Source organism: Myotis brandtii, unplaced genomic scaffold (assembly GCF_000412655.1).
Source record: "Myotis brandtii unplaced genomic scaffold, ASM41265v1 scaffold633, whole genome shotgun sequence".
Classification (NCBI taxonomy): domain Eukaryota; kingdom Metazoa; phylum Chordata; class Mammalia; order Chiroptera; family Vespertilionidae; genus Myotis; species Myotis brandtii.
Window position 1 is genome coordinate 21,349 of NW_005370423.1, and position 13,205 is coordinate 34,553.

Here is a 13,205-nt window from a genome sequence, read left to right on the forward strand (position 1 = left end):
TTTTATTGATTTCAGAGAGGAAGGGAGAGGAAGAAAGAGATAGAAACTGAATGATGAGAGAGAATCATTGATTGGCTGCCTCCTGCACGCCGCACACTGGGGATCAAGTCTGCAGCCTGGGCATGTGCCCTGACTGGGGATCAAACCCAGACCTCCTGGTTCATAGGTGGATGCTCAACCACTGAGCCACACGGCTGGGCAGGATAAATCTTTTAATCAAGGTCCTACCATCCTTGTTATGGAAACTGTTATAAAAAATAATAATAATAAAAGCTCTGAGCCCTTTTACCTTCCTATTGCTATACTGGATGAGGGGACTGGTGGGGGAGTGTTTACACATTTCCCTGATGCTCAGATTCAATCTCCTGTAAGATAGGCCATTACTTTAATAACCGCTTGAGTGGAGGAGGGGGACTGCCCCCCTCAAACGTGTTCCTGGGCTCTGAGAGGGCGAACTGTGTTCAGAAGTTTTACCATGCGCATCTGGGGGTGGAGAACTTACGGGGCGGAACCTGGTCAGTGGGAGGGGCTTGTCGATGCTCTCCCTGGTGGCCAATCCCTGCCAGGCTGGGGGCAGGTAGAAGTTGACGGACACCTGGAAAGGCTTCAGTGGCTGTTTGAGGTTCTCCTGAGCTCGGAGATCCTTAATATTGAAACTCTCAACCTTCCGCTGCCACGGATGGTGTCAACGAGGCAGGTCCTGGTGCAGATGAGCTGTCGGACTTGACAAAGGCGCCGACGTAAAACACATTCCCCTTGAGGCCATGGGGAATTCGGGTGTTTCTCCCTCTAGCGTCACCCCCACCTGCCCACAGAGTCACGGGAGTCCTGGCTTGTCCGCACGGATCGCTCTCAGAACGAACGAGATACGAAGTGGGTTCGATGTCAACGCTGACCATGTCGAGGACCAATCCACAGGCTCACCTTCATGTCCATCCAAACAAAAGAAGCTTCCGGTGGAAATTGACTTTTGAGCAGAGTTAAAGTTTACTTAAAAAAAAAAGTAATCTGTATTTATTTTCTTTTGAGGGAGGGGAAGTAACCATTCATTTTTGTCTGGAAAAATAAAAGCGAGAAAGAACATGTTTATGAAGGTCAGTCTTGTTGATGACCACATGGTAAGGATATGTTTCCAATGCAACAAATCAGTTATATGCACAGTTTTACACACGAGTGCATTTCCCTGAGGTTCATGGGTTCTTTTAGACTTTTAAATGGGATCTCAGCCCCCAATTTTTTATTTTTTATTTTTAAGTACTGCTTTAGTTGAACATTTTTGGAAACTGAGGCATGGAGGTGTTTTTTTTTTTCCATTATGATATACATAGTAAGGCATTTTTGAAGTGATTTAAACAAGTATATTTTTTCTTAAAGATGACCAAGTTCTTCTTGCCGTGTTGGCTTCACTATTAATTACCCTAATAATCCTCACCAACCGTCTTAGAGAATAGGAAAAAAAACCCAAACACGTGCTCTTGGGTCCAATCTCAAGTGCTCGCTCAGTCAATTCAGCTTAAGGAGGTTCTGCAACCTGTGTCTCCTTTGTCACCTCTGAGTAAATCTCAATTTCAGCCTATTTCTTTGTAAACAGTGGGTAATCTTGTCGGAATGCTCTCTCCCTTGCTTAAGGACAATTTGTCATTTCTGTCCACAGTTGTCTCTCCTCACCTCCACCCTCACTCCAAACGTCTTAACGCATTTCCTCTCCTTCAGAACCTATACAAATATATGTGTCTTTGTGATGCTAAAAGCTAATCTTTGTTGTTTCAGGCTTTGAGGAGGGACACTTACCTTAAGCCTCTTAGATCTGTGTGACTGGAAGTGAGAGCACCGGGAAGGTTTCTGGTTTCAAGGAGCAGGCTGTCCTGGGACCCTGGCAGGGTGGCTTCCCTGGAATTCCTGCCCGGCCACCTTGTAGGAAGCATTTTCCAAACGATTTGTGGCTCCTGTTACTGCTCTGTGCTTGGATGTCTACCAATGGAGCATTTGACAAAGAGGAAAGAGGGAAAGAAAAAAGAAGAGAGAAGAGAAAAGGGGGAGGGAGAGAAGGAGAGAGGAGAGCAGGGGGCTCAAATGACAATCCACTGTTTCTGTTTTTCAATGTATATATAAATACTAGAGGCCCAGTGCACGAAATTCATGCACAGGTAGGGTTCCTAGGCCTGGTCGGTGATTAGGGCCGATCTGTGGGGTGGCCGGTTGGGGGGGCCTGCGGGCTGGGGGCAGCTCCTGCATTGAGTGTCTGCCCCCTGGTGGTCAGTGAGCATCAGAGTGACCGGTCGTTCCACCGTTCAGTTGATTTGCATATCAGCCTTTAATTACATAGGATAATCCTTTTCCTAGTGGTGGAAGTGTTTTCTTTTTGTTCCTTTTCCTCCCTCTCTTTTTCTTACGGTGTTAAAAGCCCACTTATTTCCTTGAAACACGGTTGTCCTATGATCAGGCTTATGCATTGGATAATAAGGTACAGCATCTCTGACTTGGCATCCAAAGCTCTTTGTAAGTCCCGTATGTCTTCACGTTGCGGGTCCACAAACCAGCCGGCAGCCATTGGCCTGGATGGGTGGAGGCCCTCACCTCCCAGAGCGTGTGGGAAGCGCCTGCTCCCCCTCTTCGCCCCCCAACTGAAGAGGCCCAGGGAGGTACAGTTACTGAGAGAGGCGCTTACAGGGAGCAAGGGACAAGACTGGTTTTGTTTGTTTCGAAGACTCCATCTGGCTATTATTTGGGATTTAGTGACACTCATTTAATACCCCAGAACTGGTCTGCCCTCCTAGGATGGAAACCCATGTCTCTTGAAATACAGGCCTCACATCCACATCATAATCATTTGAGGGGCGGCAGGGGTGGCTGTTAAAATGTGACTTCTCATGTCCCAGGTCTGCTGAATTCGAATTTCTGTGCAAAGCTCCCCTGGTGTAACTGAAGTACGAGAACCACGTCCCTATCTTCCCACCCCACCCCAACCTGTTTCAGCTCCTGTGTGCCCCTCAAGGTACCCTGGTCAGTCCCTGCTGTCTCTCCTTAATGGCAGTGCCTGAGAGATGGGGCTGGTGTGAGGACCTGTGGATTATGCCTGTTTGGCTTTGATTTGCCCCCGCTTCACGTGACGGGCCTCAGGTTTTCCTCTGGGGGACTACCCTTTTCCTCCTTTTAATTGGTGTCATCAGACAGGGGCCCACGTCTTTGCACATCTAGGAGTGGGCATGGGACCCAGCCTGGCCAATCAGCATAGTCCATCCCTCTGGCCGCCCCTGTGATTGGTAGACACATGACTAAGCTAACCCTATGACACGTAACCTGGCGATTTTGCCAGAAAAACAGAGCAAGGGAAACTCCTTTTGCTGGGATTGCTGGCATCAAGAATAAGGCCGTCCTGGAACTGCTGGGAGGAGGCAGAGTCACCTGTGTGTCACCACCGATAGGGACGACGAGAGCTGAGGAGTGCAAAGGGGAGAACCGAAGCCCCGTTGGCCCCTTTGAGTCTCTGGATTCAGACCCATCTGCAGATACGCCTGCCTCGGCGGTTTCCAGTTCTCTGAGACTGCGTGTCCTCTTTCTTGTCTCTGCCAGTTTGACTTGGGATTCTGACACTTGGCACAGAAAGAGCCCCAATTATGAAGGGAAAATAGAAATAACTGATCCCCTCCAGGTTCAATGTCGATCTGGTGTAGACCAAACACTGGGTGTTTGCTGCAGGGCCAGCTTTAGACTGAAGACGACGAGAGCTGAGGAGTGCAAAGGGGAGAACCAAAACCCCGTTGCCCCTTTGAGTCTCTGGATTCAGACCCACCTGCAGATGTACCTGCCTCGGCGGTTTCCAGTTCTCTGAGACTGTGTGTCCTCTTTCTTGTCTCTGCCAGTTTGACTTGGGATTCTGACACTTGGCACAGAAAGAGCCCCAATTATGAAGGGAAAATGGAAATAACTGATCCCCTCCAGGTTCAATGTCGATCTGGTGTAGACCAAACACTGGGTGTTTGCTGCAGGGCCAGCTTTAGACTGAGTGGCATTCAGTACAACATGCTGGGTAAATGGAGAACTCACTCCAAGCATCTCTCCAACTAAGTCAAGGCCTAGAACATTCTGTAAAATGGTTCTGAACACACACTAGGTCAAGAATGAGTATCCTTATGGGACAGTGGGGCAGCCTATTGGAATTGGAGTCTCCTGGAACATTTGAGCTTCACCCTCATAGTACACTCTCTCCAGACTCCATAACTTAGGTGTGGCCTGTAGCAGGTCCAGATGGCCCAATTCATTATTATGGTAGGTTTCTCACGTTATAACGATACCCACTTGAATTCATGGAAAATAAAGAAGCTCTGTAGTCATGAACATTGGGAGGAAGTTCACGTTGCGATGAAGAGCAAGGACTTTGAAGTCGGACAGGACTGGTTCCAATTGCTGTCTGCCTAATTCGGGCAATTTGCTGAGAATGTTTGTCTATGTAAGGTAATAATGGCACCCTGTGCATAGGTAACGGCAAGAATTAAATGAGGTAACGTAGGTAGCGTACTTAGCAATGCCTGGCCCATAGCAATTTCCCAATTAACCTTAGTTCCTCTTACCACGGGCCTCTCTCTGCCTCTGTGGCATTTTTGTTGCACTTTTACCATATGTGGATACGTTTCCTAAATGTCTCTCCCACTACCACCCTTCAGCTCCAATGTGTAAGCTCTTTTCAGTCGGCGTTTCTGTTTAGCAGGCCAAGAGTCAGAGTGACTTCTGTGCTTTCTCGTTTTCCTGCAAATGCTATCCATTGGGAAGAATCTTCTTTTGAAGCTTCCACATTAGAAGATAAATTGCATTTTTAAAATACCCAAAGATTTCCTCCATATATATATTTTTTTCATTTCTTTGAAGCATGTAATTCTTTTGACTTCGGTCCAATTCTCATCTGTTGGCAAATGACCAATTCCCAGATTCCAAGCGATATTCAGAATGTATTCAGCTAAAACAAATCAAGTCCGACAGTTGTCACAGAAGCATTTAACCAAAATTACTTCAACATTTTAACAATCCTTGACATTTTCAGGGATGGCTTTGAAGTACAGAGCTCCCCAAATATTTAGTGTTAACAGTTTTAGACAGGTGTTTCGCCAAAGACATGTAAAGATGCGTTGAGTGAAGATGATTATTTTGCAGTGAGCTTAGCCTCTGGAAAAATATTTATGTCTTAATTGGATGGAATTCCACCTGTCATTTTATCAAACACTTTGCTTATGGTCCGTTTTGCTTAGAGTCCAAGAAAAAAAATGAAAGCATTTCAGTTGCGAGAATTAATTCGACACATGTTTGGGCTTTGTGGAATCACAGCATTTGTTTGGCGATAATTATAAGAGAGTGTTTTTGGAACTTGAACGGACTTTGCAATTAGAAAATACAAAATTGGGTCTGAAAAGAAAGCTGAAGAAAGAAGCAGCGTGATGAAAAATACTGCCAAGGCCCTTGGATAGCAACCCAAAGTCACAGCACTGAAAAGTCACTTAATGGGAACTCAAATGGAAAAAGGCAAGCCACACATTTCCTGGGGGCTTCATCCCATTCTAGGGATCAGTTGTGTTAGTACCTGGCACATAGTAGGTGCTCAGAAAGAGGGAGTGTCCTGCCTTTCTCTCCCTTGCTTCTCCCTTTATTTACGTCATCATTCTACCAACTTTTGGGTCAGTGAAAGCATGATTTCAACAAGGGATACTGAAGACAGAACCAGAACTTGGCTTTTTTTTTTCCCCTCAACTGTTAGATCAGAGTGAAGAAATCTCTTTCCTTTGCTCAGAAAGTTCTCGGTGTGACTATAGTGGATATAGTGTCAGGAGGTTGACTTTATTATTGAGAGGAATGCGTTTGGTTAACACCTTGATGTGAAGAGAGGCTCTGTATGTCCCTGATATATTCCGCATAAGCCCCAACCCCGTATCGAATGAGTGTCCGCTCTAGGCGGGTCTCGGTGAGCCTCGTTGTCACCTTACAGATGGGACCCTAAAGGGAGGGAGAAGTGGGTCACAGGTGAGGTGTTTAGAGTTGGTGGCCAAGTGAGTGTTTGTTGGAGGCACTTTCAGAACCTCTCATTGTGGGTGGGAGTGTCCAAACACCTAATGCATAGAAGGTCCAACTCACATCAAAATGCAAAATCTCACCGCTGTTAGGTGGGATCTAGGGAGACGGAATGAAGGGCAAATCCAAGTAGAGGAATTGGTTCGGAAGTTCCTGAGGCCTCCCATTGGCACCCTCACCCCCCCCCCCATATGTCCGGAGAAATAGTCACAGCGCAGCCTTGGCCAGTCGGGAAGGTGGGACGCTGTGCTTGGTTCTCCACAATGTGGAGTCACAGTCTGAGGGTGCTCTCACTCTTCCCCTGGTCACCAGCTGTTAAGTTGCAGGTGTTTCGGGCGGTTGGGTTGCCTGGTAATTGGTAGCGGTTCCTCCTTGTTCTTATAGGCAACCGAACAGCCAACACCCTAAGATGCTAAATCCTGCAGACACAGGAAGGGTGAGTCCAGGGGTCTTCTTGCTGATGTGAAGACGTTGGGGCTTCATTCAATAGACAAATTGTTTTTGTTTTTGCTTTTGCTGGACAAGCTGTGCTGTGCAGTGCAATTTTTCAGACGGAGTATTTTGAGGGGAGATGTGCTAAGAGGCTCAGCTCTTTTAAAATGATGATTTCAGAATTAAAAGTTTCAGCCAATTATTGTTTCAGTGTTAGTGGGAAAAACAGGAGTGGAGTGTTAAGACTGGAGAAGGGTCAAGATGGACTGGACTCTCCCAACTTCAGCATTTCACCCCAAACCGGAGGCCAGCACATCTCTGACCTCCTGGACAGGGCGCTACCCGGGTCCAACAGCCCTGCCCTCCGCTCACCTCCACCTCTCCTGGCTGGCTCCTCTCAGTGCTCACATGGAAACTCAAAAATCCCCTCCCTGTGCCGGCCTTCCTGACCATCCCTCCGGGTCCCTTCAGCGCCCGCTATGAAATGACTTTGAGCAACAAAACTGGGAGGGGAGTGGGCCTCACCTGACCTGGGGCACTGGATTCTAGGTCGACCCACCCGACTTCGGAACCTCAGCAGGGACAGGGAGCCAGGGAGTCGATGCTGGAGATACCTGTAGGCCGTGTGGGAAGCCCAGCATTTATTTTGCCTCCTTTGACTGCCTTGTGCGGACTGTCCCTTTGAGAGTTGAAAGACACTGTGGAGCGTTAGAGGTATCTGTCCCATGAAGACACACATGGAGAGAAGGTTTCTTTGCTTCCGGGGCTTTGGATGGAAATGTTTGCTGGCTTGAGACCTGGGTGGACACAAAGGCACTTCCATGCCCATTGCTTTGAGTGGGTTTTGGAGAAATTCTCCATGAAGTGATCCGTTTACTGGCCGGGAAGGTTATGAAGAAGCTTCTTGACCGGGTCCCTTCAGCGCCCGCTGTGACGGGTTTTGGAGAAATTCTCCGTGAAGTGATCCGTTTACTGGCCGGGAAGGTTATGAAGCTTCTTGACCGGGTCCCTTCAGCGCCCGCTGTGAAATGACTTTGAGTCTCTTGACCCCGGGAAGGAAATGTGGGTGGGGTCCCTCTCTGCCGCCGGGACCCGCCGTGGAGGGGGTGGCTGCTGCCGATGGTATCAGCCAGGGGCCTTCCCCTGGGCCCCCTACATGCCCCGCTTTTGTGTGCTCGCAGGAGAGGGAGCCGGAGCGCAGGGACAAGGTGTGGCTGATGGAGCCCGATAAGCCCCACACAGAAAGCCCGCTGTCGCGCTGAAAGGGTCTCCAATGTAGCTCTTTAATTTCCTCGCTCAGAAATGTTTCTCCTCTTTTCATCCCCAGCCTTTATCTTAACTTCTCATCGGAGCAAAGCGGCAGCCTTTCAAATTGAACAAATAGGTCCTCTGCCCGTGACAAGATGTACCTCATTTTCTCGGCAAGCCTTCAGCAAGGTCACACCTTTTTAATTTATTTTCTGTAAGAAAAATCTAGTTGCCGGATAGAACAAGGGCCCGATCTCGCTAGAGGTCATTTCTCGAGCTAGTCATAAAGGAGGATGGGATTAGAGCCGGTTAATGTCCCCGCCCTCACCTCCTGCCCACTGCCCCCAGCGCCCGGGAGCAGACAGGCTCCGTCCGCGTGGACTGTTCTGCCCCCTTATTGTGCCGGGGGTCCTTTCCTGTGAGTTTATTTGTATTTCACACATTGCTCTCCAAAACGTACTTATTTCAATATTGGAACGGAAGATCACGAACTGGCGTGTGCTTAACATTTTCTAATACAGAATAAAGGGCCAGAAGAGAGTTGGCTTGCCACTGATTTGATTGACGTAGTCATGCATCTGGCCCACCACTGCCACTTTAACATTTTCCCCCCATACATTTCTTTTTTTCCCCTGGTTGTTTGAAAATTGAGGGCAGTGATTTTACTCTGAAATCAAGGCAAAGGCGTCATTCTTTTTAAGTTTTAGCTATTGGATAATTTACTAAAATCTGGTCAACCCCCTAGGCCAGTGGTTCTCAACCTTCTGATCCTTTAAATACAGTTCCTCATGTTGTGACCCAACCATAAATTATTTTCGTGGCTACTTCATAGCTGTAATGTTGCTACTGTTATGAATTGTAATGTAAATATCTGATATGCAGGAGGGTCTTAGGCGACCCCTATGAAAGGGTTGTTCGACCGCCAAAGGGGTCACGACCCACAGGTTGAGAACCACTGCCCTAGGCGATCCCCCGGCTCTTTGGTTTTTGTATTAAATCACTATTTTTCTGGTTGTGAAAATAGTTACCATGAATATTCATATGTTTAAATATATAGAAAAATGTCTGGAAGAATCTACAGGGTGGGCAAAAGTAGGTTTACAATTGTCATGGGGAATAATATAGTAATTGATGAATAACCAAAAACCTACTTCTGCCCACTCATGTATATTAACCTTTCATGGTTATTACTCCTGGGGAGGCCAATAGAGGCAGGAGGAAAAGAGGGGCTCCATATATGAACCCACTGCTTAAAGGCTTTGCAACGCATTTACAGGAAACATCGTTAAAGAAAAAGTAAATGAAAATACCTTTCCTTCGGTAGGAAACTGAGAACATGATAGAAAGGCTAGCAAATACATTAAAGTCACCTATAAGCTTACCTTCCAGGGAAAATCACTGATGACCTTCTGCTGTAAGTTTCCCCCACACTTTAATCCTGTACCTTCTTTAACCCCGTCTTCCTTTCTGGGCTTTAGATGGTGAGCATTTTCCCAGGCTCTTAAAGGTTCTTTTAAAATAGTGTATTCCGCATTCCATCATCTACGCATACCTAATGCTCTGCGACATTTTTAAACCTGCTTCTTGTTTTCAATTTGTGGCCGTATTAAAGGGAATACTGTAATAACCCTTTCTGCACGTACACATTTGTGGACATCTCGGGTCATTTCCTGAAGCTGGAGAAAATTCCTCGAAGTCGAGTTACTAGTTCAAAGTAGAGACCGTAGTCAGGGCTAGTGATGCATTTCGCCAAATTAAACTCTAGGAAGAGTAGATCCATGTAAATTACTACCAGCAGGTATTTCAAAGGATCTGTTATAATTTTTCTTTTTTGCTAACTCTCCAAATTTGATGATGGAAATGGTAATGGATTGCTTTGGTTTGCATTTTTAAATTTTTAGTGATGTTAAGTATTTATCATTTTTTATCAGTTGTTGGTATTTCTGGTGAATCAGCTGTTCGGTTGTCTACAACCATTTCTGTTTTTAAATTGGGGTTTTCTTTTTTGTTTTACTGATTTTCAAACACTCATTAGAATTTAAAGATACTAATGCTTTGTATACAAGATATTTTGCATTCTTCCTAATTTATCTATTTTTTTATTTTAAGTACTTCTTAAAAGATCATTGTTTCTTCTATTTTTATGCATTTAAACCTACCACTCATGTCCTTCATGGTTTTTCTATTCGAATTTAGGCTTAGAAAATTTTTTCCACCTTAAATACAGATAACTATTTAATATTCTACTTAGATACTTATACTTTCACTCTTTACATGTAACTGTATTTATTTATATATTTATTTATCCTCACCCAAGGAGTAAGGGTATTTTTTTCCATTGATTTTAGAGAGAGGGGAGGGAGAGAGAGAGAAACATCGATGTAAGAGAGACACATTGATTGGTTGTCTCCCACTTGAGCCCCCACTAGAGGTAGGGATCAGATCTGCAACCCAGGTATGTGCCCTTGACTGGGAATCAAACCCTCGACCCTCTGGTAGGCAGGCTGACTTTCTAATCACTGAGCCATGCTGGCTAGGGCTCTGTATTAATTTAGAGTTTATTTTTATATAAAACTAGAGGTGGTGCACAACATTTGTGCACTGGAGGGGAAGGGGGTCCCTCAGCCCGGCCTGTGCCCTCTCGCAGTCCGGGACCCCTTGGGGGGAGCGGGTCTAAGCCGGCAGTCGGACATCCCTCTCGCAGTCTGGGGCTCTCGCAGTCCGGGACCCCTCACTCTTTACCACCGCCTGTAGTGGAGGCAGGAGAGGCTCCCACCATCACTGCTGCGCTTGCCAGCAGTGAGCCCCACTTCTGGCTGAGTGGCGCTCCCCCTGTGGGAGCACACTAACCACCAGGGGGCAGCTCCTGTGTTGAGCATCTGCCCCCTGGTGGTCAGTGCATGTCATAGCGAATGGTCTTTCCGCCGTTCGGTCGATTTGCATATTAGGGTTTTATTATATACAATAAGAAAGAAATTAAATTTCATTTTTAAAAATAGTTCACTGATTATTCTAAAACTGCTGATGGTATCATGTTCTCAAGAATTTGAAATGCTAGAATCTAGATCCTTTTCCACTGATTTCTTTGTCTCTTCCTGTGCCAGTAACACACTGGTTTAATAATTATAGTTTTATAATACGTTTATATATTTGTCACTTCCTTACTCATTATCCTCTGCCACCACATCTTCAGTAGTCTTGCCCATTAAATTTTCAGATAAATTTAAAAATTTTCCTGTCAATCAGTACTCACTTATAAACATCTGGCACAGGCATATCTCAGAGATGTAGCAGGTTCAGTTCCAGACCTCAATAAAGTGCGTTGTAATCTTCTTGTTGGTGCTTGTTCTTGCTTGTGCAAGTGGATAAGTAATTTTATTAGAATTGACTTAAACCCAGCATTGGGAAGTATTGACATCTTCGCAATATTAACTTTCCTATCCATGGGCATGGTTTGTCATTTTTCATTTTTAGAAAATTGTGTTCCTCAATAATGCTTTTCCTTCACATAGGCCTTAAGTATTTCTCATTAAGATTATGTATTTCAAATTTTTACTGCTATAGTGAATTGAATGGTAGTTCATTTTCAAGGTGCAAAGTATCAGGCTGTATCTAAGAAAATCAACTTTAGCATGGCTGGTGTGACTCAGTGGTTGAGTGTCAACCTATGAGCCAGGAGGTCACGGTTCAATTCTCAGTCAGGGCACATGCCTGAGTTGAAGGCTTGATCCCCAGTGTGGGGAGTGCAGGAGGCAGCCGATCCATGATTCTCTCTCATCATTGATGGTTCTCTCTCTCTCTCTCCCTCTCCCTTACTCTCTGAAATCAATAAAAATATATTTTTTAAAAAAGAAAATTAACTTTAAAGGACTTGATGTTAGTAGATAGAAATACAAGGTACTTCAAGATCACTCTCATTATTGCCACTGAGTATGTATTTTGGAATAACCTTTCTTGAAAAAAAATTCCTTCACTCATTTGTTCATTTATTCTACAATTAAGAAATCATTCACATCATCACTCAACAAATATTTACTGAGTACGTACTATGTGCCAGGCCGGTGACACAATGGCGAACAGAAGTAGACATGGCCCCTGCTCTAACGGAGTTGACCCTCCAGTGGAGAGACTTCCACAAACAGAAGAAAAAGTGTAAGTCTGATAAATCCCAAGAAAATGGACTTGGTCGGAGAGGTCAGAGGAACCTTCCCTAAGGAGGTGATAATGAAGATGAGGACTGAAGGAGAAGAAAGAAGGAACTGTATGTTCAAAGGCCCTGGGGCTGGAGGCAGCACTGTTGAGTTACGGAAAGAAGTCCAATGTGGCTAAAATGCAGAGAACAAAGGGGTGCGTGCAGGGAAGCAGGTCAGTGAGGAGGGGAAGATCCAGCTATCAGGCCAGATAGGCCAGGCTAATGCTTTTCATCTTTATTCCAAGAGGAATGGGAAGAGTTGTAAGAAGAGAATCGATTTTATGTTGTTTCTCAAAAGAATTACTGTGGCTGCAGTTATGGAGAACAGTTTGAAAGAGGCAAGAAGAAATGAGAGTAGATGAAAGAGAAGGCTAGTCCCACCCTGGCTGGTTTGCTCAGTGGTTGGAGTGTTGGCCTTAGGACTGAAGGGTCATGGTTTCAATTCCAGTTAAGGATACATACCTCGGTTGCAGGTTCAATCCCCAGCCCTGGTTGGGATGTGTGTGGGAGGCAGCCAGACAATGGGTCTCTCTCACATCGATGTTTCTCTCTCTGTGTCTCTCCTCCTACCTTCCATTCTCTCTAAAAATCAATGGGAAAAAATATCCTCGGGTGAGGATTATCAAAAAAGAGAAGGCTAGTTCTGAGGAGAAATAAATGTAGCTGTGACTAGAGAGGTGCTGGTGGAGAAAGAGAGATGAGGACGTATTTGAGAAATAGTTGAGATGAACGATTCACAGGCCTTACTGGTGGGTTAACCATTGAAGGTTGGACTCCCGGGTTCTTGCTTGGATAATAGGAGAGCTGGTGGTGTCATTCTGTAAAATAGAAAACATAAGAAGAGAACCAGGTTGGAGGGGAAAGAGCTGTAGTTTGGTTTCTGACAGGTGAATTTTGAGATGCCTTTGTGACATCCGTGGAGACGTGTGCAAGTTAGCCGTTGATGTGTACTAGGTGTATCGTTTAATAATGCGGATTTTGTAATCAAAGAAAACATGATAATTTCAAGAGAAACATTAAAAGTGCCTTATTCAAAGTAATGTCCATCGCTAGCTACACATTTCTCCATCTTTCAGGAAATTTGTGGATACCATCCCCAATAGAACCTTCCTTGTTTTGAGGCAAACTATTCAGAGACCCAATTTTCTACTTTTTCGTATGTTTTGAAGTGCTGCTCAGAAAGTGCATGTGCCATTGATCAGAACAAGTGGTAATCTGAAGGAGCAAGGTCTGGTGAATACGGCAGGTGGGTTAATACTTCCCAGGCAAGATCTCT